Source organism: Mercurialis annua, linkage group LG7, assembly GCF_937616625.2.
Source record: "Mercurialis annua linkage group LG7, ddMerAnnu1.2, whole genome shotgun sequence".
In the NCBI taxonomy this organism is placed as follows: Eukaryota; Viridiplantae; Streptophyta; class Magnoliopsida; order Malpighiales; family Euphorbiaceae; genus Mercurialis; species Mercurialis annua.
In genome coordinates this window covers 32217676-32243163 of record NC_065576.1, presented here as the reverse complement: position 1 = coordinate 32243163, position 25488 = coordinate 32217676, and the positions used below count along the sequence as shown (strand labels likewise).

Below are 25488 nucleotides of genomic sequence, written 5' to 3'. Positions count from 1 at the left end.
AGCTATGATAGGAGTAAAAGAGAAAGAAAGATATATAGTCAATAAAGATAAAAGGATTCTGCAGTTTGATACGAAAAGTGACGACGAATGAGGAAGGTTACGATGGATTAAGTACACGGATATAGGAATACTTCCCATTGGATATAAATGAACAAGTGGATAGGATGATATATAACGAACGGGTTAAAGAAGAGGAATGAATAGTTAAGATTGGAATACCTAGAGTGAAATCGTAATTTAAGGACATTGATCAAAGTTTAAGGTACGCCAGTTGAAGCTAAAAAGAGGGCATCGTGCCAATAGGCGAAACAATGAGTTCGACATCAAGTAGTTTTAAGGATAAGAGATGCATTAATTGTATCTAGAAATCGAATAGCAAATGATGACATAGATCATTTTGGGGTATGGCCAAGAGTTTATTAACGATTTATAAGTAATTAAGACGAAAAGAAAGGATATGAGGAACATTAATAAGTAGTATGTCAACTTTCAAGAAGTTAATGAAGCAAGGTCAAATATTTTGGTGACAGTGAGGGTTAATTAGGACCTAGAATGTCTCAAGACACATTTAAGACATATTAAGGTGATGAGATAGGAAAATGATTGGTATAAGGAAAAGATACAAAAAGTGTTAACAAGGTTAAGTATAAGATTTAACATGAATTTTGCACAAAGAATCGAGAAGTTTTAAAGGAATGCGATAATAGGAGATTGGAATTAGTCTCACTGACATAATAAATGTCAATGATGGATGCACCCCATAAGTATAAGTAAATATTTAAGCATTGAATGTTAAAGTGATCTAGAGGAAGTAAGATTTAAGATTTTCATTAATGATTGGAAAGATAACAACAGAAGGTGGAATGTGATAACATCGACAAAGGAATATAGGGAAGAAAGTACGAAAGCTACAAGAGAGATAGTACTAAGAGATAAGAAAGGAAGTAATGAGTTGTTATAGGAATGAATCATGAGTAAAAGTATTTATAAAAAGTTCGAGTACAAGAAAAGTACTAGAAGGAAACGAAGGATTATTACAGAAGTTTATAAATGTCACTTATACAATTTTAAGCATAAACTATCTACATATATATAAACCCACGTGGAGCAAATTATGTTTATAAAGGACGTATAATGGAGAAGAGGCAAAGTATCTATTGAAAATGATAACGAGATGGATAGTCAGATTGACTAATTAAGTCCAATACCTTCTTAGAACTAAAAAGATAATGAAGAATCGAACCAGGATTGTTTAATAATCTACAAGATCAGTAACGACATAAAAGTATAACAATGTGAAGATTAAAGACGGATTAAAATAAAGTGTCATTAAATAAGGAATGTCTAATGAAAACAATAAGTCACTAAGATAAGAAACTGTTGAAAGGATGTGAATGAACAACGATACCTCAAGAGGCAGATCAAAGAAGCATGAAGAACGCTTGTAGCTATTGACAAGGATAGGCTATAAGACTAGTCTACAAATTTAGAAATTAGAAATAGAATCTCAAATGAAGAGAAAGTAATACTAACCAGAGAAGTGAATGGAATCGAAGGATCGAGAAATAAGATACGCTAGGAAAGACAAATGCTAAACATATCAAGTAATGCCAAGAGTGCATTCAACTTCATGAGATTAGAAAATCATGAAGTGTGAAAAGGAAATATGGATTTAGATGATACAAGTTTCGAAAAATGCATATGGACAGCACAATAAAAACAAACATTCAAAAGAGATTTGACTTATGATACAAGATCATGAAGTCAATAAGTTAACCAAGTAGAGTGTCGATAAGGAACAAGGATATAGCATCATTTCACTCTATGATTAACTAGAGTGAAGTTATACATTATAATAAAATACATAACAATAAGATAGATTTGATTCGTGATATAAGATCACGAAATTAGTAAGTCAACGGAGCGAAGAATTGATAAGTAACAAGGATAAAGAATCTTTTCACTCTACGATCAACTAGAGTGAAATTGTGTATCATAAGAAGATAGATGGCAATAAAATAACAAACATAAGATTGAGAGTGGTAGAGCTACAAGTGAAACGATTACTGTGGATAAGTAATTTGAGTAATTCAAGCAAGGAACCTTGCTATAGAAAAGTAAGTAGAAAGCCGTCAAGAAATGACAATATACGGAACTTTAAAGAACACAATGGATTGCTAAGACGATAGTGAATGGTAGTTGCACAAGTTGATGTTGTCAAAAAACTGTAATCAAAGTAGTAAGAAAATAAAGAACAAGATTCTTAGTAATTTCAGTAAAAGAACGAACGCGGTATGCCAAAAAGATTAGTGATAGTCGTATCCAAACGACGTCAAATACAGGAAAAAGGAGGTAAGCGTGCAATGCAGCGGATGACAATAACGCTTGAATACGACCCCGCTATTAGAAGATTTATAAAGTTATCCTGAGAAAGATGTATCTAGTCCTTCTCGAACGATTCAACTGCAAGCGATGGGGATGACCGAAGAATTATCGTACGAAGAAAAACCAGAAAAGAGCATCAGTATGCAAGTATGGAAGTTGTGGATAAAGAAGGTACCTATGGTAAGAGTTCTTTGAAGAAGTTAGTTTGTACGAAAAGTACACGTGAGCAACAAAAGAAAATATGAGATAGAAATATTCGTACTAGTTTACCTTAAATACGTGGCTAAAGTATTAAATTCGACGACGAATTTATTTTTAGGGGGGGTGAATGTAATACCCCAAATATTTTAGAATAATTAAGTCGTGCCACGTGTCGTGAACCCGATAAATTAAATTAAAAAGAATTTAATTTAATTATATTGGAAATATAGAATACTATTTATTAAGCGGCTTAGCGGGAATTAAAGAAATAACTTAGAGAATTTATAAAAAATAAAATATAAATCCCGAGATAATAATTATTTCGCCAAGGTCCGCGAAATATTCTATAGTATTTATGGTAAAAGTCTAGAGTCAATTGGAGACTGTTTAAAATTTGGATGCGGATGCATTTTGGACTAAATTGTAATTTTGGAAAAGATTAAGGACCAAAATGTAATTAGCCAATTAAGCCCGAGAATAGCGATTAAAAGATTATTGATGGAAAATAATAATTTTGGAGTCGTCTTATTTATTTGGGTATAAATAATACGTACGTAATTGAGTTAAAGTAATTAAATAATCGTTAAGTTAAAATAGAAAGTTTAATAGAGAATTGGTTTAAGTTAAAGAGATGAAGGACCAAAATGTATCTTTACCATAATTATATAAGTAATGAAAGAAGAGAAGAATGATCCAGAATCATAAAAACTCATCCTCAGCTCATTTCATTCCTTCGACAATCGATTCCGTTTCGTCGCCTGATCTCCGTTTCTCGTCCGTTTTTGACGTTCTATAGCTCGAATTGATCGTATTTCAGTGGCGAATCACGGTAAGCTTGACGTTTTTCCGTTTGAATGGATATTTTTGGAGTTATATCGAGTTAAACTTTTAGGCCACGAAACGATTATATCGTTTTAAACGATATTAGAATTGAATTATAGCGTTTTGAATATAGATTAAGCGTTTTGGATGCGTTAGGATCGTTTTTATATCGAAAGCACGTCGGAAACGGAGCCTGGGTGAAAACCCTCGGATGTGCGCCGCACGGTCCAACTGTGCGAATGCACAGCACATTGTGCAAACGCACAGCACACTGTGCGTTCGCACAGTCCTGTGTGCGAACGAACAGTGAGACGTGCGCTCGCACAGTGTTTGCCGATCGACACGTTTTGGAGAATTTGCCGTTTTCGCGTAAAATTATTGGAATTGATTAATTTATCGACTAATTGTTGATTAGTTCGAATTATTTAACCTAACGTGGTTAAAAGATAATTTATTTAAAAATGATATTTGATCCGTAAACGATTTAGAAACCGTTTTTCGGGATGCACGTCGGAAGCACGACAATTAATAAAAGTAGTGCGTCGTGTCTCGAGTCTAGAGTCAATCGTAGAATAAGATTCTGACGTAAGTCAATTATTTTAAAATAGTTTTATATCCGGCGAGGCAAGGAGCCGCTGGACCAGGAGGTCGGGAAGCTAGACGTTTCTGAGCACTAGAGTATTTTTGGAATAAGCGGTCACTGTGAGTTTATACGATTTGTTTTTAAAGTATTTATTTAAGCAATTAGTTTATATTGCTTTATGTTTGAATTGCATGTTTTATATGCGAAATTTTTGTATGAATTAAGCATATGCTTGATTTGAAACCAATATTGATCCGATGGAACGTGCTACCTATTGAGCAGCAATACGACTGCGTGATCACCAGTTTTGATTTGACACAGCTGTGAGTTGATTATGATTATGAAATTCGAGATTGGATATATGATTTCGATACGAGTGAGCACTCGGTTACGGTGTAACCTGGAGTCCCTATATCTAGTGGGTTGGACCCACCAATGAGTTGGACTCACAACTTGAGATTTATGATTGGGTTGAATGATATATGATTAGTATGTTTGAGGATTAGGGTTTCAGTCGGATCCTATACTTGGCTACATGAGTTTTGAACGTTATTGCATTGTATTATAATTTATAAGAATACTTATTAGTAAATGTATGAACTCGCTCAGTATATTCCGATATACTGACCCCTCACAGTCTTTCTTTCAGGTCAAAGTGTTTTTAAGGACGGACTTCCTTTTCTTGTTCCGGAAGTCTATGATAGTGAAAGAGTATGTCAAAGGAAGTTTTCTTCGTAGAGCTGCAGTAGTCGGTAGATGTCTGTTTGTAATGTGAGATTTAAATTCAAACTGTTTTTTTTTTAAAAAAAGGGGCAACTCTGATTTGATATAATAGTATATATATATATATATATTGTTTGTTATGAAAATCATATGTTAACCGTTTGATTACTTTAACCAATTGCCATGAATGGAATTAGTCAAGATATTGATTAGAGACAGGGCAGCGTTGGACATGAGATGTCGCTTAGTAAGACCCTAGTCTATAAGAATGATTTGCGATGGTTTTCAGAAAGCAATAAAGATATTTAGATATTTATAATAGTAAAGTTTAAAAAGGTTTTCTGAAAATGTTGTATATAAAATAATATATTTAATTCGCGAAAAATTTATAGTGGTTTTAGGCTTGCTACGGGATTTGGAGCTACCACTCCATTCCCTAGCGCCGGTCTCGACTCAATAATTTGAGTCGTGACAGCTATCTAGAGGTAAAAGGTAAGCTTTAAAGTGGTCTCTAGAAATGGTTACACCTAATGCCACACTCATCTAATTATCAATCACTAAACCATGCAATCTCGAATGGACACCGAGCAAATTCTAGGAATTTCGGACAAAACGACACTCACAATAATCAGTTAGGCTCAAAATGCTCAAAAATAAATGTGGTGTTATGCCTTATGCTCAATTTCTATGTTCTCATGCCAAATTATGACCAAAATTAAGAAAACACAAATTTTTCAAAATTACCGCAAATCATGCATCCGTATTAAGCTAAACCGTCATTTTCAAGAATCAACAACTAAAGGTCAATTTCACCCATATCCCTTCGCAACATGTTATACCAATCACATTTCATTAAGAAATCATCAAGAATAGTTGTTTAGGCTAGACATATGCATTATGACATTTATGTACAAGAGATAGTAAAAGTTAATGCAATTCAAGATATTGCCAAATTCACTAATCTTCACTAACAACATTTCAAGCTTGTTACAAGAGTTTAGTGGAGGCGACTCAAACATCCTACAACAACTAGACTCAAAACGACACAAACATAAGGAAAACACACAAACATAAAGCGATAAAGATAGAGCGAGATACAATTTCACAACCCTCCTCACACTATTTCTAGCTTAGTCCCTAAAGCATAGAAATATAAAATAAAGCAAGAAATTGTAATGAGAGAGTTAGAAAAAGCAAATCTCGCTAGTCGAATTCCGGGGTGGCGGGGGATGGAGGTGGAGTGTCGATCCATTGAATTCCCGAGCCATTCACATAGTTGCGAAAATTTCATCTTGGCGGTCCATCTTCGCTCTCAAGCGCTCTTGCTTGTATTCTAGTCTCACCATTCCACGCCTTTGCGCCGCTTCCATTCGCTCTAGCATCAATCGTTGCTCCTCCCAAGCCCGGCGGTTTTCCTCCGCCAATTCCTTGAAGCGATAATCAAAAGTCGACCATTGAGCCCCCTATCTCGGGTTCGGCCCCTTCGGTGGCTTGCTCGGGTTGAGACATTTCTCCCACCTTTTCTTTTCCCTTTCTCCTCACACGCTCCTTAGCCGGCCGAGCAATCGGTTGATCCTCTTCTTAACCCGTACTTGGAAATTCCGCTCCGCATCGGCTCCATGTCTATTAATCCAACTAGCACGCTTGTAATAGGGGATCTCTTTCCCCTCATGCACATAAGAAGCCGCTTTCAAATGATCGATCCCAAGCCGCATTGGAGCATGAACAACCTATGGCGCCAAATCCTCATTTGTGAGGCCCCGCTCCCAATTCCTTAGAAGTGTTAGAATCATCCATCCAAACCCCACTTTCTTTGTTTTGTTGGTCGGAACTTCCAATAGCATTTTCTTCAAACGGACTGCAAGGTTTAGCCGGATGTCTTCATTTTCCGGATGCAAAATGGAGTTCAAAGCAAGCAAATCCTCTTTTACCACCTTAGAGTATTCATTACGCCCCATGAACGAATCTCCATACCATTTTAGGACCACCACAATAGCGGTGTCCTTAACCTCTATCACCTTCGAGGTGTGAGGATCATAGAAGTCCTCATCTGATAATTTCTTCCAAACAACATCCTCATCAAAATCGTCCGGCATGGTAGTCATCCCTTTTTCCCACATCTCCAAATTCACACTCAATTTGTGAGTATTACAAACACACTCATTTCCCCTAAGTCGGAAGATGATATTACCTTCCTCTTTTTCGGCTTTGATGGTGGAGAAAAACTCATACGTCAATTTTTCCACATAATCATGCGGAAGTTCCGCCATGTGACGCAAACCCAGCACATCCAAGTGTCTTTTCACATCCCCTTCAATCCCCAAATCCCTCATAGCTTTCCAATCAATCTTGAATGGCTTGGCAATACCCCTAGCATGGATGTTTTCGTATGTCTCCCCCTCTTTTATCGAGCGGCATTGGAATGGAGTTTCAAAACGTCTTGTTAGGGCCTCGGGGGTGTTCGGTCCGAATTTTCTTGCACTGGAGGCGGATTTCTTGCGAGTAACTCTCTTGGGTATTGGTTGTTCTTGAGTGGGAGGGATTGAGCTTGTGGCGACATTGGTGGTGGCGGTGGAAGCTTCGTTAACAGATTTAGCGGTTCAGACCATAGTGGGAACGGCGAAGAGGGTATCCGAAAACGTACTTTGTTTGAAGTTTGGTGGTGGTTTGGTGGTGTGTAATACCCCGTAAAATCAAAGGATTAAATTATTCCACGTAAGGAATAACTTATAGGACCGGGAGAACGTAAATTAAATTTAAGGATAAATTTAATTTATAGTATCTCCGGAAATATAAAATAGTTATAGAAGTTAAAATATAAAATTTGGATATTTATATTTTAACTAACGGGAATTAAGAAATGCTTATTAATTAAAATAGGATAATTTATAAGTCCCGTGTGAATATTTTTGGAGTCAATATTTACGGAGTATTTTTAGAAAGTTACCCCTAAAATTTTATGAAACTTGGAGATAGAAATTTTATTAAGTGAGTCTAATTTAGCCCTAATAAATCTTTAATGATTTATTAAAGATAAAATATAAGTCCCGTGAGAATAAAAATTACGTTTTTATTCTAATTACGAATTATGGAATTCGTGGTTAAAATTTCATAAAATTTGGAGTTCGTTCTCCGTTTTAGTTACGGACGAGTATTTAAGAATTTGGGTTAAAGTAACGCGTGAATACCTAGGGACTAGTTTGACATTTTGCCAAACTATATATATCAATTTGAATTCAAAAGAATTCATTAGCAACAGGAACCTAAAACATTAGGTTTAGCTTCAGAGCTTCGGCGACGACGGTAGGTTCGATGATTTCGATCCGATTTCTCGTTTCTAACTCAAATTTCTTCGATAATCCATTAATAATCGACGTTATAACCGTTATTTTGAATTTGGATATATAGAAAATGGATTATATTCGAATATATAACGGTTACCGTATCGAATCGAACGTATACGTAATGATTTTATGTTCCGATAGCGGAAATGGATAGATTGGTGTTTGTATATGTGTTAGGATTGAAATTTGGACGTTTTAGTACGTCGGAAAGCCCGGGAAATTGAGTTTCCCGGGGCTGTGCACGACTGGTGCACGACCGTGCACCAGCCATGGTGCACGACCGTGCACCAAGTGCACGATCGTGCACTAGCCTGGGTGCACGAACGTGCACCCAAGGTGTACGAACGTGCACCAGGCAACACGACCGTGCACAGGGTTGCACGATCGTGCTGCCATGGCTCGAAGGGGGGAGTGTTTTGGGGCTTTTTGCCCTAACTTTCGACGCAAGTAATCGTCGAACTATAGATGATTTAAATGGACTTAAACCTTAAACCTATACGTTTAAAGGACATTCAATTAATTAAAACATAGAGATGTTTTAATTAGGTCCTCTATTAATCAAAGTGGTTAATAGTTAGAGGACTATGAGTTGATATCGAAAATGAGTATAGACTTGATATGTTATATGTTTAGTAATGTCAATAGAGAGTCTACACTTTAGAGTTAGAATTCTTATTTCAATTGTGTTTAACAATTGTTTTCTAACTAGATCCAACAAGCAAGCAAGCTACTGGACCAGGAGAGTAGAGGGTGACCGAGAACTGTTTTGTGGATAACGGTTTTGTGAGTTCGCATATTTACTTTTGAATATTGATGTCAAAATATTTACAACTAAAAATGTGTTTGAAATTGCATTGCAAAGAGTCGATTTGAAACCAATATATAGATCCACTGGAACGTGCTATCTATTGGGCAACAATAGGACTGTGTGATCACCGGTATTAATAAATTATTGCATTGCTTACTAGTTGGGTTCTTTGGCCAGGTGCTTGCAAAGCGGCCTAGACCTAACAAGTTATCCTAGGGAGCCAGTAATTCAATTTACGGCCCAGCAAACCTTACACAGAGATAAGATGATTGTGATAACATGAGTTCACATTTCATCCTGTGTTAAACAAGAGAGCATGAACTGTGATATTAACCACAGTTAACCAAATGGGGTTTCTCTTAGGGTTTCATTTGGATCGGTTGTTTGGCTGCACAAAGTGCGTTTACATGCGATTTCTGCTTTTATTAATATGCTTGAGTAACTATGTGAATTCACTCATATTTGACCCCCGTTTATTTCCCTTTTCACAGGTAAATGATATTTTGATGTGACAAGACTTCCAATTCTTTCTCCGGAAGTTGTAACTAAATAAAGGTCACTCTAGAGCTGCATAGTAGTTCTAGCTCCGAACAGTAGTTCAATTGTAAATGCTTAAACTCTGATATGAAACTACTGTCAGTATCATTTTGGGACAAAAGCACGTTTCATACAAAAGGGCTTTTACCAGTTGTTTATATGAAACCTGGTTTTGATAAAAGTTTTGTGATTAATTATTTGGCATGCTTAAACCGGTCATCTAATGTGATAACTGGTTTGCACCGCTGGCATTGTTTTGGATAGGGCTATGTCAAGATGTGTGCAGTGTACACGTATTACCCTGAGTCCAGAAATGCAATTGCATGGTTTTGATTACACGTTTATCAGAAGGTTTTCAAATACTTGTGGAAAGAGATTGAGACCTTTTATGTTTTCAAAACGCGAAAAGTTTTTAATGTTTTTTTCCTAGGTTTGCTACGGGTTTCGGAACAACCATTCCCATTCCCTAGCGCCGGTCTCGACACGAGATTCTAGGCGGAAATCAGGTCGTGACATGGTGGCAATAGGGTGGCCGAATTTTCTTGGAGGAGAGATGAAGAAGCTTTGATTTTGCTAAAAATGGCTAAGATAGATGGAGAAGATGAAGTGGTGGGTGAGCTTTTATGGAAAATTTCTAATTTCAAAATGGAAGCCCAAGATGTTGCCACTTCATTAATCCATGTCTTTTGTATTTCTCAAGAATGGCTAGGATTGTGCCACCTCATCAATCCATGTGTTTGTGTTTGAACCAAATTCAATTCCCCTCTTTAATCATTGTCTCGATCGAGATACCTGGGTTTGGTGTGTGTCTCGATCGAGACACTAGTAGTTCAATAGCTACTGCCTCGATTTCTCCTCTTGTCTCGATCGAGACAGTTCTTTTAATGACTGTCTCGATCGAGACACCCATAACTGAGAGGAATTAAAATTTTTTCTATCTTTTTCCTACACAACACAAACAACACACCTGGCATAAGATCGAACAACAAAAATTCATAAATACAACTAAAACACTAAAATTAACTAACTAAGAAAATGAAAAGACAAGGATTAAAAATCGAACCTCTCGGAATTGCCTCCCGAGTGCGCTTGTTTCAAGTCGAAAGATTAACTGTTCTTGCACATGAGACTTATGAAGGAAGGGCGAGATAAACTTGTTCACCTATTTGATCCGTCAAAGGTCCCAAGTAGGGCTTGTAACGGTGTCTGTTGACCTTAAACGTTTCCCCCTTTTGATTCTCCAATTCTAAAGCTCCATAGTTCGCTACATGTCGGATCTTGAAAGGAACACTCCACCGAGATTTCAATTTTCCCGGGAACAATCTCAACCTTGAATTGTAAAGCAATACAAAGGCTCCCACCTCAAAAGTCTTGGGTGAAATATGAGCATCATGCCACCTTTTTGTTTTCTCCTTATAGAGCTTAGCATTCTCATAAGCATTGAATCAGATTTCATCCAATTCATTGAGTTGTAACATGCGCTTCTCACCCGACGCCTTGAAATCATAATTTAACTTTTTGATGGCCTAATAAGCCTTGTGCTCTAATTCTACCGATAAGTGGCACGCCTTTCCATAGACAATGCGAAAAGGGGACATACCAAGCGGTGTTTTGAAAGCCGTCCGGTATGCCCACAAAGCATCGTCTAGCTTTAAGGACCAATCCTTTCGGGACCCATTCACCGTCTTTTCCAATATTCTCTTCAACTCAGGTTTGACACCTCGACTTGCCTGCTAGTTTGGGGATGATACGGAGTTGCAACTCGATGATGTACGTTGTACTTCTTCATTAAGGCTTCAAATTGCCAGTTGCAAAAATGGGATCCGCCATCACTTATGATGACTCTCGGAGTGCCAAAACGATTCACGAGATGCTTGAGAAAACTTAGGAGAACCTTGGCGTCGTTTGTAGGCAAAGCCTCCGCTTCTACCCATTTTGACACGTAACCCACACATACCAAGATGAAGAGCTTCCCGTGAGACATTGGAAAGGCCCCCATGAAGTCTATCCCCCAAACATCAAATATCTCCACTTCTTCAATGGAGGTCAATGGCATCTTATCTCATTTTAAAATGTTACCAACCCTTTGGCAACAGTCACAATGCCCCACAAAGTCCTTGGCATCACGAAATAGGGTCGGCCAAAAGAAACCACTCTCAAGAACTCTTGCGGCGGTTCTTGATGACCCACAGTGCCCGGTATAATCCGCTTCATGACAATGGCTCAAGATTGGCATCCTTTCTTTCAATGGTATGCATCTCCGAATCATCCAATCTCCACATATCTTGAATAGGTAGGGCTTATCCCACAAAAATTGTTTCACATCTCTCAATTTTTTTTTCTTTTGATGGTGGGATAGATCCAGAGGCATGATACTCGAAGATAGGCAATTTGCAATATCCGTATACCAAGGTGTTTCAACTTCCGAGATCACCAACAACATTTCATCTGGGAATCGCTCATTAATCTCCACTCCAATTGGGATTGCTTCCAGGTTCTCAAGCCTTGATAGGTGGTCCGCAATCACATTCCCGTTCCCTTTTTATCCCGGATTTCGATGTCAAACTCTTAAATCAATAGGATCCACCAGATTACGCGAGGCTTGGCATCTTGCTTGGCAAAGAGATGTCTCAATGCCGCGTGGTCGGTAAAAACAATAGTCTTGGCCACAAGTAGGCAAGACCGGAATTTATCAAGAGCAAAAACCACTGCGAGCATCTCCTTTTCCGTGGTGGTGTAGTTCAATTGAGCCCCCGCCAAAGTTCTACTAGCATAATAAATCACATGGACTCGCTTCTCCATACGTTGCCCCAACACACACCCTAGAGCTTGGTCACTTGCATCACACATGAGCTTAAAAGGCAAGCTCCAATCCAGAGTTGAAATAATCGGAGCGGTCACAAGTGCTTCCTTCAATTTCCCGAATGCTTCACAACACTCCCTTGTGAACTCAAATGGGGCATCCTTTACTAGGAGATTTGTCAACGGCCTTGCGATAGATGAGAAATCCTTAATAAATCGGTGATAGAAGCCCGCATGGCCCAAGAAAGCCCGGACTCCCTTAACCGTGACTGGAGCAACCAACTTCTCTATTACCTCTGTCTTGGCTCTATCTACCTCAATACCCTTTTCTAAAATCTTGTGCCCAAGCACAATACCTTCTTCAACCATGAAGTGGCATTTCTCCCAGTTAAGCACCAAGTTAGTGTCCTCACACCGCTTTAACACACGATCAAGATTCGCTAAGCACGTGTCAAAAGAATCACCCAAAACAGAAAAGTCATCCATAAATACTTCCATTATGTCTTCCACCATATCGTTGAAGATCGAGGTCATGCATCATTGAAAGGTGGCGGGTGCATTGCATAGGCCGAAGGGCATCCGCCGATAAGCAAAGGTACCGTAGGGGCATGTGAAGGTCGTTTTCTCTTGGTCATCCGAAAAGATTAATATTTGGTTGTATCCGGAGTAACCGTCAAGAAAACAATAGAACTTGTGGCCCGCTACTCTTTCTAGCATTTGATCGATGAAAGGTAGTGTAAAGTGATCCTTTCTAGTTTCCGTGTTGAGCTTTCGGTAGTCGATGCATACTCTCCAACCAGTCACCGTTCTTGTAGAGATTTGCTCTCCTTTGTCATTTTCTACCACTGTCATACCTCCCTTTTTAGGCACGCATTGAATTGGGCTAACCCACCCACTATCCGAAATAGGGTAGATTATCCCGGCGTCGAGGAGCTTGACGATCTCTTTGTGCACAACTTCCTTCATATTCGGGTTCAATCTCCTTTGCCTTTGAGTTGACCTCTTCGACTCGTCTTCAAGATGGATCTTGTGCATCACAACTTGAGGGCTTATCCCTCGGATGTCGGAAATTTGCCTTCCCATAGCCAACACATGACTCTTCACTACTTGAACAACCCTCTTCTCTTGATCATCCAACAGCTTATCGGAGATGATGATGGGGAGCATTTTGTTTTCCCCCACAAATGCATATCGCAGGTGAAGTGGTAACGGCTTCATTTCAACAATTGGTGGCACCTCGGAAGATGGGGGTGTAACTCCCCCTTCTTTTATTAAGATTTCCGGCTTTGGCTCCTCTTCCTCGGAATACTCATCCTCAAGGTCATCGGAATGGAAGACAACCCTTGAAACTCGAGAAAACTCAGCAATTTCCCCATTAGTGCTTGTCTCTTTCGAGACAGAGGGGTCCAAATCGAGACAAGGATTGATTTTCCCTTGTCTCGATCGAGACACCCCTGAGTGGGCCAAATTTTGAGGCAGTAGCTTTTGTGCTACATATGTCTCGATCGAGACACTCTTCTGGGTTACTGTCTCGATCGAGACACCCCTTGCAGTGGTCAAAATCTTCCAATTTTTGTAACACTCCTTGGTTGATGGCTTCCACATTCTCTTTCAAGTGATCTTCCACAAGATCATCCACCAAATCAACCCTCATGAACTCTTCCTCCTCGATGGTGTTCCGCATCACCCTCTTCATATCAAACTCCACTGTTTCCTTATCAATCCTCAAGGTAAGCTTTCCGTCATACACATCAATAAGAGCACGCCTGGTATTCATGAATGGGCGACCAAGGATCATAGGACACTCTTTATCCACCGCATAGTCCAAGATCACAAAATCCACCGGAAAGATGAATTTATCCACCTTAACAAGCACATCTTCTACTATCCCATACGGCTTCTTGAGAGAGTGATCGGCTAGTTGTAACACCATCGAGGTATGCTTTACCGGTTGCTCACCAAATATGGACCTAAAAAGAAACAAAGTCATCAAGTTAATACTTGCACCAAGATCACATAAGCAATTTATAGCATTAGTATTTCCAATTGTGCAAGGGATAGTGAAACTCCCTGGATCCTTTTGCTTTGTTGGTAGGTTGCTTTGGATGATAGAACTACAACTCTCCGTGAGGGGTATTGTTCCGCCTTGCTCCCAACTAGGCTTATTCATAATTACATCTTTCAAGAACTTTGCGTATTGGGGCATCTCTCTTAGAGCATCCGCCAAACTAAGGTTGATTTGAAGTTTTTTGAAAACCTCAAGGAACTTATGGAACTTTTGGTTGTCCGGTGCCTTCCTTAGCCGGCTTGGGAACGGTACTTTCGGAACAAAAGGTGGAGGTGGTGGAGGTCTCACATATGGTTCCTTGATACCAATAGCCACCTCCTCACTAGCATTAGGTAGTTCTTGACTAGAGCTAGCAACATCAATCACCACTTGAGGCTCATCCTCCTCAACAACATGCTTCTTCCCATTGGCATTCTCAAGGTTTCTCCCGCTTCGAAGCTCTACCGCTTTAAGATGCTCTCTTGGATTGTTCTCCGTAGTGGATGGCAATCCCCCTTGAGGTCTACCTTGAAGTGAAATTGCCATTTGGGAAATTTGGTTTTCCAAATGATGGATGGTTGAAGCTTGGTTCTTCTCCCTTTGTTCCATCTTTTCCAACTTCTCTAGCACTTTGGAAAGCACATTTCCTTCACCCGCATTCTTTTGTGGTTAGAATCCGAGAGGGTGTTGAGGTCTACCACCATAATTGTTTCCTTGCCCTTGGTTGTTATGATAAGGACCTTATTGTTGATGCCTATTCCCACCTTGGAAACTAGGACCCGCTTGTTGGTGCGCTTGAGCATTGCCTTGCCCCTCTTGATTTCTCCACCCAAAGTTAGGATGGTTCTTCCATCCGGGATTGTAGGTATTCGAGTAGGGATCATTTCCTTGCCTTTGACCTCCCACATATTTTACTTGCTCACTCCAAGCTTGCCCCGTGGCATAATACTCACCACTACTATGATTGAAGTCCCCACAATGTTCACACCCTACTTGGTCATACGCCACCGGAGCATTTTGTGGAGCCAATTTCTTCTTCAAGGCATCCACTTGACTTTGCAAAGATGCATTCGAGACCTTCATATCTTCAAATTCTTTTGATTGGTCAAGTGTCATCAATGCTTTGTGAGCCGGTGGCCTTCTCCTATCCGAAGACCAATTGCTACTAACCATAGCTAATTTCTCAATCAATTCATGCGCCTCATCGTAGGTCTTTTGCATCAAAGAACCCCCGGATGCCGAATCTATGGTGGCCCTTGTTGTTTCGGTCAAACCAATATAGAAGATTTGTATGACATGCTCCCGTCTGAGGCGATGATCGATGAGGGACTTGGCGTTGGAGGTCCTTGAATCTCTCTCAAGACTCATAAAGTGATTCCCCATCATATTGGTAGTAGTCGATAATGTCTTTCGTCAACTTTGCGGTTCTCCCCACCGGAAAATACTTATTTAGAAAGACTTGGGAGAGATCTCTCCAATTATGGATTGATGCATTGGGAAGCGAATGTAGCCACAAGCTAGCTTTATCTCTCAATGAAAATGGGAACAATCGAAGCTTAATTTGATCGGCGGTCACATTATGAAGCTTGAACGTATCTAGAACTCCCAAGAACTTAGTTACATGGTCATTCGGATCCTCACTTGGTAACCCATAGAAGGCGTAACGATTCTCTAGCACTACAAAAAATTTGGCTTCTTGTGACAAAAAAATATGTGACAAATTATATTTTGTCATAATAAATAGGTTAGTTGTGACAAAAAAAAAATATTTTGTCACAATGAAAGTTCAATGAAATGATATTGTGACAAATACATATTGTGTCAACCATTTTTATCACTATAAAAATTAATTATGTTTATTGTGACTAACTATTTTGACAAAAACATGTTTTGTCGCCGTAATTTAAAATATTTTTATTATGACAAAATAAATTTTATCATAATATTTAAAAAAGTGGTGACAAATTTTATTTTGCAGCAATTAGATATATTTTGTCACTATAAAAATTAATTACGTTTATTGTGACAAAGTATTTTTCCAATAAATGATATTGTAATAAATTAAGATTGTGTCAAATTTTGTCGTCATTAAAAAAAAGTAAATATGTTTTTGTGACAAAGTATTTTGCCAAAACAAATGTTTTGTTTCCGTATTTTAAAACTACAGTTATAACGACTGCATATGAACCTGATGTCAACCTTATAAAACACAAAATTAAAACACTCTTTCCACTACTGTTTATTGCGTCAAATTTATTTGTCAGTAAAAAAAGTAAATTTGTTTTTGTGACAAAATATTTTGCCAAAACAAATGTTTTGTTCCGGTATTTTAAAAAGACAGTTATAATAACTTAAAATGAACTTTATGTAAATCTCATAAAACACAAAATAAACACAAAATATTTATAGTTTATTGCGTCATATTTATTTGTCACTATAAAAAAAGTAAATATGTTGTTGTGACAAAGTATTTTGCCAAAACAAATGTTTTGTACCTGTATTTTAAACTATAGTTATAATAACCGTAAATGAACCTTTTGTCGACCATATGTCAACCTTATGAAAACAAAATACACATAAAATAGAGAAAGAAAAACGAATTGCAGAAAATAAATGATAAAGAAGAAAATATATACAATTATAATGATAAAATAAATTTTAACATAATATTTAAACACTTTTGTGACAAATTTTAATTTTGCAGCAATTAATTAAAATTATATAATGTTGTGATAATTAAATATTGTGTCAAATATTTTTGTCACTATAGCAATTAATATATGTAAAAATATTGTGAATAATTTTATTTTTCAGCAATTAAGCGAAATTAAAAGATATTGTGATTAATAAATGTTTTGTCACCATGCAATTGAAAAAAAATTAATGATAACAGGATTAAATGGATTATGAAATTATATTTTATTTTGATAAAAAAGGTATGTGACAATTAAGATTCAAATATCCAAATTAGGTTAACCTCTTATCTTATCAAAGCACTCTTCATTAGGGAAAAACTTGTTTTGCTGAATATTGACACCACACTACCGCATCAATTGCATACGTTGTACACTTCTCACGCCGCCGAACTTTCATTGATTCTGTGTTTGTTGCTGCTTATTTGTCCAGGTATTTTTTAACTTAAGAAAAAAGACTAAATTGATTAATGTAGGATGAATTTCACATTCAAATTGCTTATTTGTTCAATTGATAATTTAAATTTCAACTGATTCGTACAAACTCGAGGTCAGGCTTCAAACCTCTATCGAACCTCTGCCACTGGAAGTAAGACCACATATATACTAACTCTCTGATTCTAATTTGTAAATGAGGGTTATAAAAGGAATTAAATTATATTGAGGTATACATGTAAACAAATTTTAAAAATTGAGAGATTGTTGCAAAAAATATATTTGTGAGTCACTAACATAAAGATTTCAAAAATTGGGTGATATGGTGTAATTTTCTCATTTAACTTCCCTAGGCACATAATTGATGTCGAAAGGCTCTTCTGAGGGCTCCAATATGGATAATAAAAGAATGAGATAGTATAAATTTACTCATTCCAAATTTATAAAATTGCATCTATTACTTTGCTACTCCACAATAAATTATTTGGTTCTTAAGAATATAATTCATGGTATTTTCCTAAGCTGCATGCAGGTTATTAGATGAAGATTAAGTTGGTTCCTTGATCTTGTTCTCATCTGCTTAAAGTAGTTACCAGTTAGTTCACATAAAAAGCAAGAGAGACACAATGCTAAAGAAAACGATGCACTCTTTCATGTAACAATTAATTTGAAGTAACAATTAAATATTATTTCCTATAGTTCAAATCGCAAGGCAAATAGGCAAGGACCTTACACAAAAGATTATGTCTCTACGATCTTTCCTTCACTTTCCCGTTGATGTGTGCAGATTAAAAATTCAGCTGAAGTAAGCTTTTTGTTCATTGGATCAACGACCATAAATTCCTAGCTCCAGAAACAACATAAATAGCAATCACTTTAGCTTCTAATTAAACATTATGGAGTGAAAGCATTAATAATTATATCCTAAATATTATTATAACTATATTATCTAAGGAGATAAAATAGGGCGTATATGGGTTCATATCGAACTCTAATCGGTTTTGAGTAGTTCCAGGAATGGTTTGAGAGAGGTTCATGATTTTCTCTTCCATTTTCGCAGATCAATTTTGTACTATGTGGAAAGCAGTTGATACATGCCTGCCATTTATTTTTCTTCTCCTCCGTTACTCCGTGGCTGAATGTTTTCGGCCGTGGCGTATTCGCCTTCTGATCGGTGCTTTTCCTGTCAATTTTAACTCTCAACTCCCCTGTAAACCATATTAGCATCAAATGGAAGGCAAGTCTCTTCTCTCAAACAAGATTCTGAATCATGAGTGCCAGACTTAGTGGTCTATAGAGAAATCCAAGCAACTTAGATATCATAACAAGCAATTAATATACAGGTTGTTTAACAAAATAGAAATGATCACATATTGAAGCATCATAATCAAAATACATGCATCACCGAATCAAACTCCACAACATTTGCAGTATATTTATTCTTTTTCTCCTCATTCTTCAACACGACCTAAATTTATATGTGATGTTATAAAAAAACAATTAACTCAATCAAAATCTGCTAATAAAAAAAGATAAAACCAATAATCATTAAAATAAACTTGCATAATTACAAATGGAGTCAATGCACTAGGACAAAGTAATTGTTAAAAAAATCATAGCTTATAGATGCACAAAATGCTTTCACATATCACACATCCATATCTCTCATTGTAAGGAGAATTTGATCAGATGGCAAGATACCTAAAAATGCTCAGCTATTTAGCACATAAAATGCTTTATGAAATTTTCCCATTACATGATTATTATTTTCACATCAAGGTAAAAAAAAAGACTCTCAAAGAGGCTATGTCTGAAAATTAATAAGATGATACCGATTTTATCAGAAAAAAGTAGCAGACTAGCAACATGGTAAGTTAGTAGGTTCCCAAGTTCCAGTCACACAACCACAATCGAACAAGAGCTTAAAAATCACAATAATGTCCAACAACTAAAATAATAGTGACATAATTTTCATCAAAAATGATTTTAGCCTCACATATTTGATACAAAAATATCACTATCAAACAACCATACAGTGCAGAGAAAATCTTCTAACTAAAGACTGTGTTATTACCTCCTGCATGATATCACTGTTATCATTGGAGAGTAAGAATACAATTTAATTGTAAGATTTCTTCATAATACCAAATCCCTGCAAACAAAAAAGTGATGAATAGCCAGTTGAAATGATGCCAAAATGGAACTTCTAAATCTTTGACCGACAAGAGGGGTGCGGAAAAATCAATTCAATGACAGTTGGCAGTCAAAGACGTTTCAAAATTAAGAGTTTAAAGAAACAAAGGGGCATTTGATAAATTAATAATGTCATACAAATACAGATCAACGAGAGATAGTGGGGGTCGGCAACAACGATTCTACAGAGCAGCTGCGGAAATGTGGAGATCCCGATAAGTAGCGAGCGGCGGCAGTGATGGGCGGCAAACGGCGCCAGCATTAGTGGCGGAAGCATTGTGACAGCTACCTTCTTCAATTGGTTTCCACCTTCAGTTTGGGAACATACTTTAATTTTTTGAAATTAGAACAAACTTAATTAGGTTTTAAAGATGTTTTTTTTGACAAAAGGTTTTAAAGATGTTAATTTAGCCTTTTTGGGAATGAAAGAATTATAGTGGGAAATTTTATTTTTTTACCGCCCATATTTTTAGACAAAAATAATGAATAATGAGGGGGTTTAAATGTTCATTATGACCATTTAAAACATATTATTATTATTATTTTTATTATTATTATTATCAATAAGGATATAAACCGATTCCATCGGAATCAAACACCTTTGTCTACTATTTTTTATTTCTTCTTCTCTTTAGACCACCTCCTAAACTCCATTGTGAATTCACTCATTAAGCCCGATGTCTTCTGTCATCCTTATTCGGCTCAGTCGAACGAGAAAATGACTGACAAATAAAATCAATCAATAAAGTAGAATTGAAAAAAGGGCAATAGTAGTCCATGAAATTTAGTGTAATTAGCCGCAAATATCCCAAATTTAATATTTTCATGTTTATTGCATGCGTCACATTAATTGTTGTCTAATGCGTATGCTGTGTTTTTAGCTGTTTTAGGGTGTTTAGCCATAAATTGCCTTACAACTACTTTCTGATTCACACTTTCGCGTCTGTCTGAACATTCTTATATTTTTTGAGCTTTGTTGCACGTTTTCTTGACTGAAAACGGACCCCGATCATCGAAAACACACAAAAACGAACCCGAAAAGAAAAAAAAAACAAAAGATGGTAACAAAATTGGTGGAATTCTGATTGCAAAAAGTAATAAATTTCAATAAAACGGCGAGCCAAGTTATTGTATGACGGAAGTTTTTTGTCTCATCAGTACAGTTCCACTGGTTCAAACCGGAGCCGATTCCGAGTTCGGATGAGCCCGAAAATCGCTGGTTGCTCGCGGACTGGGCTTTTAAGCCCGGTCGATAGGCTGATTACAAATTTGAGCTTTAAGGCCCAAAAATAAATTAGATTTAGCCTATTACAACAGAGAATAAGATTTTACAACTAATTACGAGTCTGTGGCCTTAAACCGAATTCCAATCTCAAACGACCCTAGAAATACGAAAATAAGTTGGGAGCACATTCTGGAATATTTGGGGAATGTTCCGGACTTAAGAACTAGAGGCCACCACGACGCCACTAAGAGTATTGGAATTAAAATATTATGTTTAAAACTGATTGAAACACCATAAATACATATTTTTAGGCTGATTTCATGACAATCATGGCAAAACAAATAGGAACACGAAGAACATGACAATCATGACAATTTGAGCAACAAGCATGCATCATAAGCGCTTAAATTAAATAGTTTCAATATGTAATGATTAAGAAATATAAAAATAGTCTATGGACGTGTTTCTAAGTCGATTTTGTGAAAATCATATTGAAAAGTTTAGAAACATGGCAATAATAGCACTTAGAAACTGATAGTGAACCGTTAGTCAATAGTTAAAAAAGCTTAGAAACATGGAAATAATTGCAATCAAATAATTTTTTTTATCAATATAGTGTTATTAAGAGTTTTATTTTGACTGTCGCTAAATATCATAATTAAATAAACTGTAGTTTTATTTTTGTAGCGGTGTTAAATAGAGACCTGATGGATACCGAATCCTGCCCTAATTACAATGGAGCCGAGTCACAGGAGATCCACTCTCAGGTGATACCGAACTCCCATCAGAAGAACAATGCGTATAAGGAAGACGGCTGAATCCACAAGATTCGCCTTTGTAGCATTCAACAAGACGAAAACATTAAAAAAATAATAAGAATGGACGTAAGTGGTAAATTTTTTTATTTATTTCAAATGTAGCTTCTCTAACAAAATAAACCAAACAGATAAATAAAATTTAAAAAATACAAAGTAAAAGATTGATCAAGATGATAATTTATAAGTTGCTAAATGAATTTTTTTAATTAATTTTTATATTTAAAATTAATTTACTGTTTATAAAATTTAAAATTTATTACTTATTAGATATCAAATTTACAATTTTTTATAAAAAACATAAAATAAAATCTTATCAAATCTGAAACTGATTTGATTTGCTAAAATCATGGTAAATTAAATTAGAAAAAAAAAATTTACAATAGGAGGGAAACTAAATTAAAATAGGGGGGGAAACAAAATTAGAATTAAAAAAAAACTCAAATTATTACGTAATGTTCCCTCTAAGAAGGTTCTTTGGCCTAATACTACACTCATTCGCTGCTAACTGATGGTTAAACATGCCCCTCAAATTAATAAAATAGATTTTGAAAATTAATTTCTACCTAAACTTACGGCAAAAACTCAAGCTTTTACGCCGTTAATGCCCGTTTTGCTCCGATTTCCACTGTCCCAAATCACCGGCGTTCACTTTCCTCCGCTCCTCGCCCTTTTCTCTTTTGCTCCGGCCGCCTGCTGACGTTTTCGACTCCCTGTCGCCGTTTTGGATCTGTTGCTGCCCTCTTCTCTCTTCCTCCGGCTAGGACCTGATGCCGCCGGCTAGGATCTGCTGCCGCTGTCCATTCTTCCTCCGGTCCGACTCGTGAGCATGCTCTTCTTACTTTTACCCATGGTGTCAAGTAAATGATCTGTTGCTGTAATAAGGTAATAATAATAATTGTTGTTCTTCGTTTGGATCTGATGTTAATTGTTGTTCTTTGAAGATTGATTGAACTAATTATATTAGCAATTGATTTGTTTTTTTAGATCACATCAGTATTGAGTGGGAGCTATCGTATGCAAGGACCATCAGTAGTTGTAGAAGATACTGAACAAGATATTTACAATTGTTCTTTATCTTTTTCATCAACATTATTCTTTGACCAGGTTTAAGGTGATATATCATATATTGGTTTGATTTGGATGCGAGTAAGTTAAGAATGTTGAATTAAATTCACAAAAAACACTAAGGATAATTAAATTAACTAAAGAAAGATTCAGGTGCTTATTTGGCCTCTCTGCTGGTTAAATAAATTATGAATTAAGTATATAGCTGTTAGATGTTATGGCTGTCAATTTTTTCATGTTCATTCTTTCAAAAAATATTTCTTTCTGTATGATGCCCAACAAATTATGTGTACAGGAAATACTCACAAGTTAGGAAATGGACACTTGGTTTAACTGGTGGCAAAGACTGAATAGCAATGATTATAGCCTCGGGGAGCATTAGTCGTGTGCGGAGTCCAACAAGTCTAAGTTAAAAAAATTGTGAAAATGAAGAAAAAGGGTAGTTCTAAGTTATTAAGATTAATGCCTTCATGTTTTTATTTTCTTTTTTACTTTTATAAATGAAAGTGTCCAGTTCCGTAAAATGGTTATTTATAGGGAAGTTCAACTTCGGGACACTATATGAAAAGATAGGGTTCAACAAGGAGATCATATCAAGGGGTAGATATTCTGAGCTACATGCAGCTGAACAGCGACCTCTGAGTTGAGAAATGTATTTCTCTTACTATACTAGTATGTTTTCTTTGAACTAATAAAAGAAAATCTTATTTGAGGTTAAAACTTTGTTAAATGGATATTTATATATGGATTTCTTGAAGGCTTTAGCAGATAGCTCCCAAATTGAGTATTTATTTTTCCCTTTTTTGGCTCTTTGTTCCATTTGATGCGTTAACTTAAGATAACCGGAGCTTTTTTTTCCAGCCCATATGATGCAATAAAACTATATGTTGGATAGTAATCGTTGTTTGTAACAATTTTCACTTGCAGTTTATTTTATTTGCAAATGAATTCATTTTATAATTTATTTGGCATTAATACGACCAATCCTACAATAATTCTAAAAAATAAAATTTCTAGATGAATTTATAAGTAAACTAAAACAGGTAAGCAACTATTACGACTTCAGTCATTTCTTTGTTCTACGTCAACATGAATTTTTCATAGAGTTGATTTCCTGAATTTTTAATTTAATTTGATTTTTTGGTTGTGACAGTTAAAAGTATTAATTGGTTTGTTTTTTTATCTATTACAGGTTTTATCATGCCTATGAAAACTATATGAAATGCATTTCTGGTTAGTTCATATTCTTTATTGGTTTCTCTTTTTCTTGTTTATGTTGTCGGTTGGTTCCAACATGTATTTACAGAATTTGTCATATCTGTTCTATTGGATTGCAACATGATGAGCTAAAGCCAATCTCAAAATCTCACACCAACTCGCTTAGTGAGCTTGGAAACTTAAAGGTATAGAGCTATTTGTTTATTGGTGATTATTTAACAAGTTCGCATAGAGAGAAATTCACAATGTGCTCTTATTTTTACACCTTGGCCACTTGCTGCAAGACTGCAATAGATCTGCGCTTACGCTCATTGAATCATTGTCCAGGTACCTTGATGTTTGTTAAACTGGGACAAAAAATGTGTATCTTTAGTTTGTCTATTATCTATCCATTTATTTTGGTTATCTGAAATTTAGGATGTAGTATTGTTTTACTGATCGGAATCGACGGCTTGCTGGCATGTAAAGCATGATTAGGCATATGAATACTTGAAATTGACACTGTCAATATCTTTTCTATTTGATTGAGATATATAGTTTTGAAATTTAATTCACTCATAACTTATGTTTTATGAAGTTAAGTAGAGTAAGCAGCATTTTGTTTCCTTTTTAGTTTAGTTTTTCAATAGCCTGTAGTACACCATAGATTAATTTATTTGAATTTATCTCTAGATCTTAATTTAATCTGCTACATTTTTTAGATTTATTAGCTATCATGCGCATGTGCACAAATGATGACTTTTACTCGGCTACCCCTTCAGGACTACTTGGGTGATGCAAACACGAGTTTCTGATGTGTTATTTTAGTTGTTTTATCTTCTTTTTCAAATAATCAATTCTTTCTTTTTATGGTACTTCAATTTGAATTTCGTCAATTTTTCTTTCAAAACTGTTCAATACTGGCTGTTTCTTTTATACCATCTAGCATGTGATGATTTAACTCGGATTCCCCTTCAAGACATTATGGGTGATGTAAAATGGAGTTTCTAATGCTTTTGGAAAAGCTTTATAATCTGTTTTCTGTCACATTGTTTTGTCTTTACCTATGAAAATTCTGCTTTATTTGTTTTCATTTTATCTAAAAATATTTTTAAATTATTTTTATCTTTTTTATGGATTTCTATAGCTACAACATCTTTTTGAAATAGGTATGAGCTTTTTCCTGTTGCAGGAATTGGAGTGTTACTTTTTGAAATAGGTATGTGTTATGTCATTGAAAATTAACTTTAATTTTTCATTTCAGGGTTTGGAAATATGGGGTCCTGGGCAGCAAAGCTCATTCATGACAGAGGTGGGAAGGTTATATTAATGAGCGATATTACTGGTGCAATAAGAATCCTAATGGAATTCATATAGAAGAGTTGATAAAGCATAAAGATTCCACAGGCATCTTGATAAATTTTGACTGTGGAGACTCCACCTATATTAAAAGTTGATAAAGAAGAGTTGATAAGTCATAAAGATTCCACCTATATCAAAAATTAAGCTTAATTCAGTTTTTTTTAGCAAATATTTTACATGTTTACATATTATTTATAATTTATGTAATTTTTGAATTAATTTAGTTTTTTTATTCATTGATTTTAGTA

At 36.1% G+C, this 25488-nt stretch overlaps 1 long non-coding RNA gene and 2 other non-coding genes across 3 annotated transcripts; all 3 read left to right on the top strand.

Annotated features, from left to right (window-relative positions):
* Positions 1-22416: 22416 nt before the first annotated feature.
* On the top strand, positions 22417-23082 carry LOC126654514 (uncharacterized). Its single transcript, XR_007632631.1, has 3 exons — positions 22417-22498; positions 22601-22720; positions 22977-23082. It is a non-coding gene; the product is annotated as an uncharacterized LOC126654514 (long non-coding RNA).
* A 1542-nt stretch (positions 23083-24624) lies between these two features.
* On the top strand, positions 24625-24697 carry LOC126658960 (small nucleolar RNA snoR60). The gene has a single exon (XR_007634525.1). It is a non-coding gene; the product is annotated as a small nucleolar RNA snoR60 (small nucleolar RNA).
* A 124-nt stretch (positions 24698-24821) lies between these two features.
* Positions 24822-24893, top strand: LOC126658959 (small nucleolar RNA snoR60). The gene has a single exon (XR_007634524.1). It is a non-coding gene; the product is annotated as a small nucleolar RNA snoR60 (small nucleolar RNA).
* Positions 24894-25488: the final 595 nt, after the last annotated feature.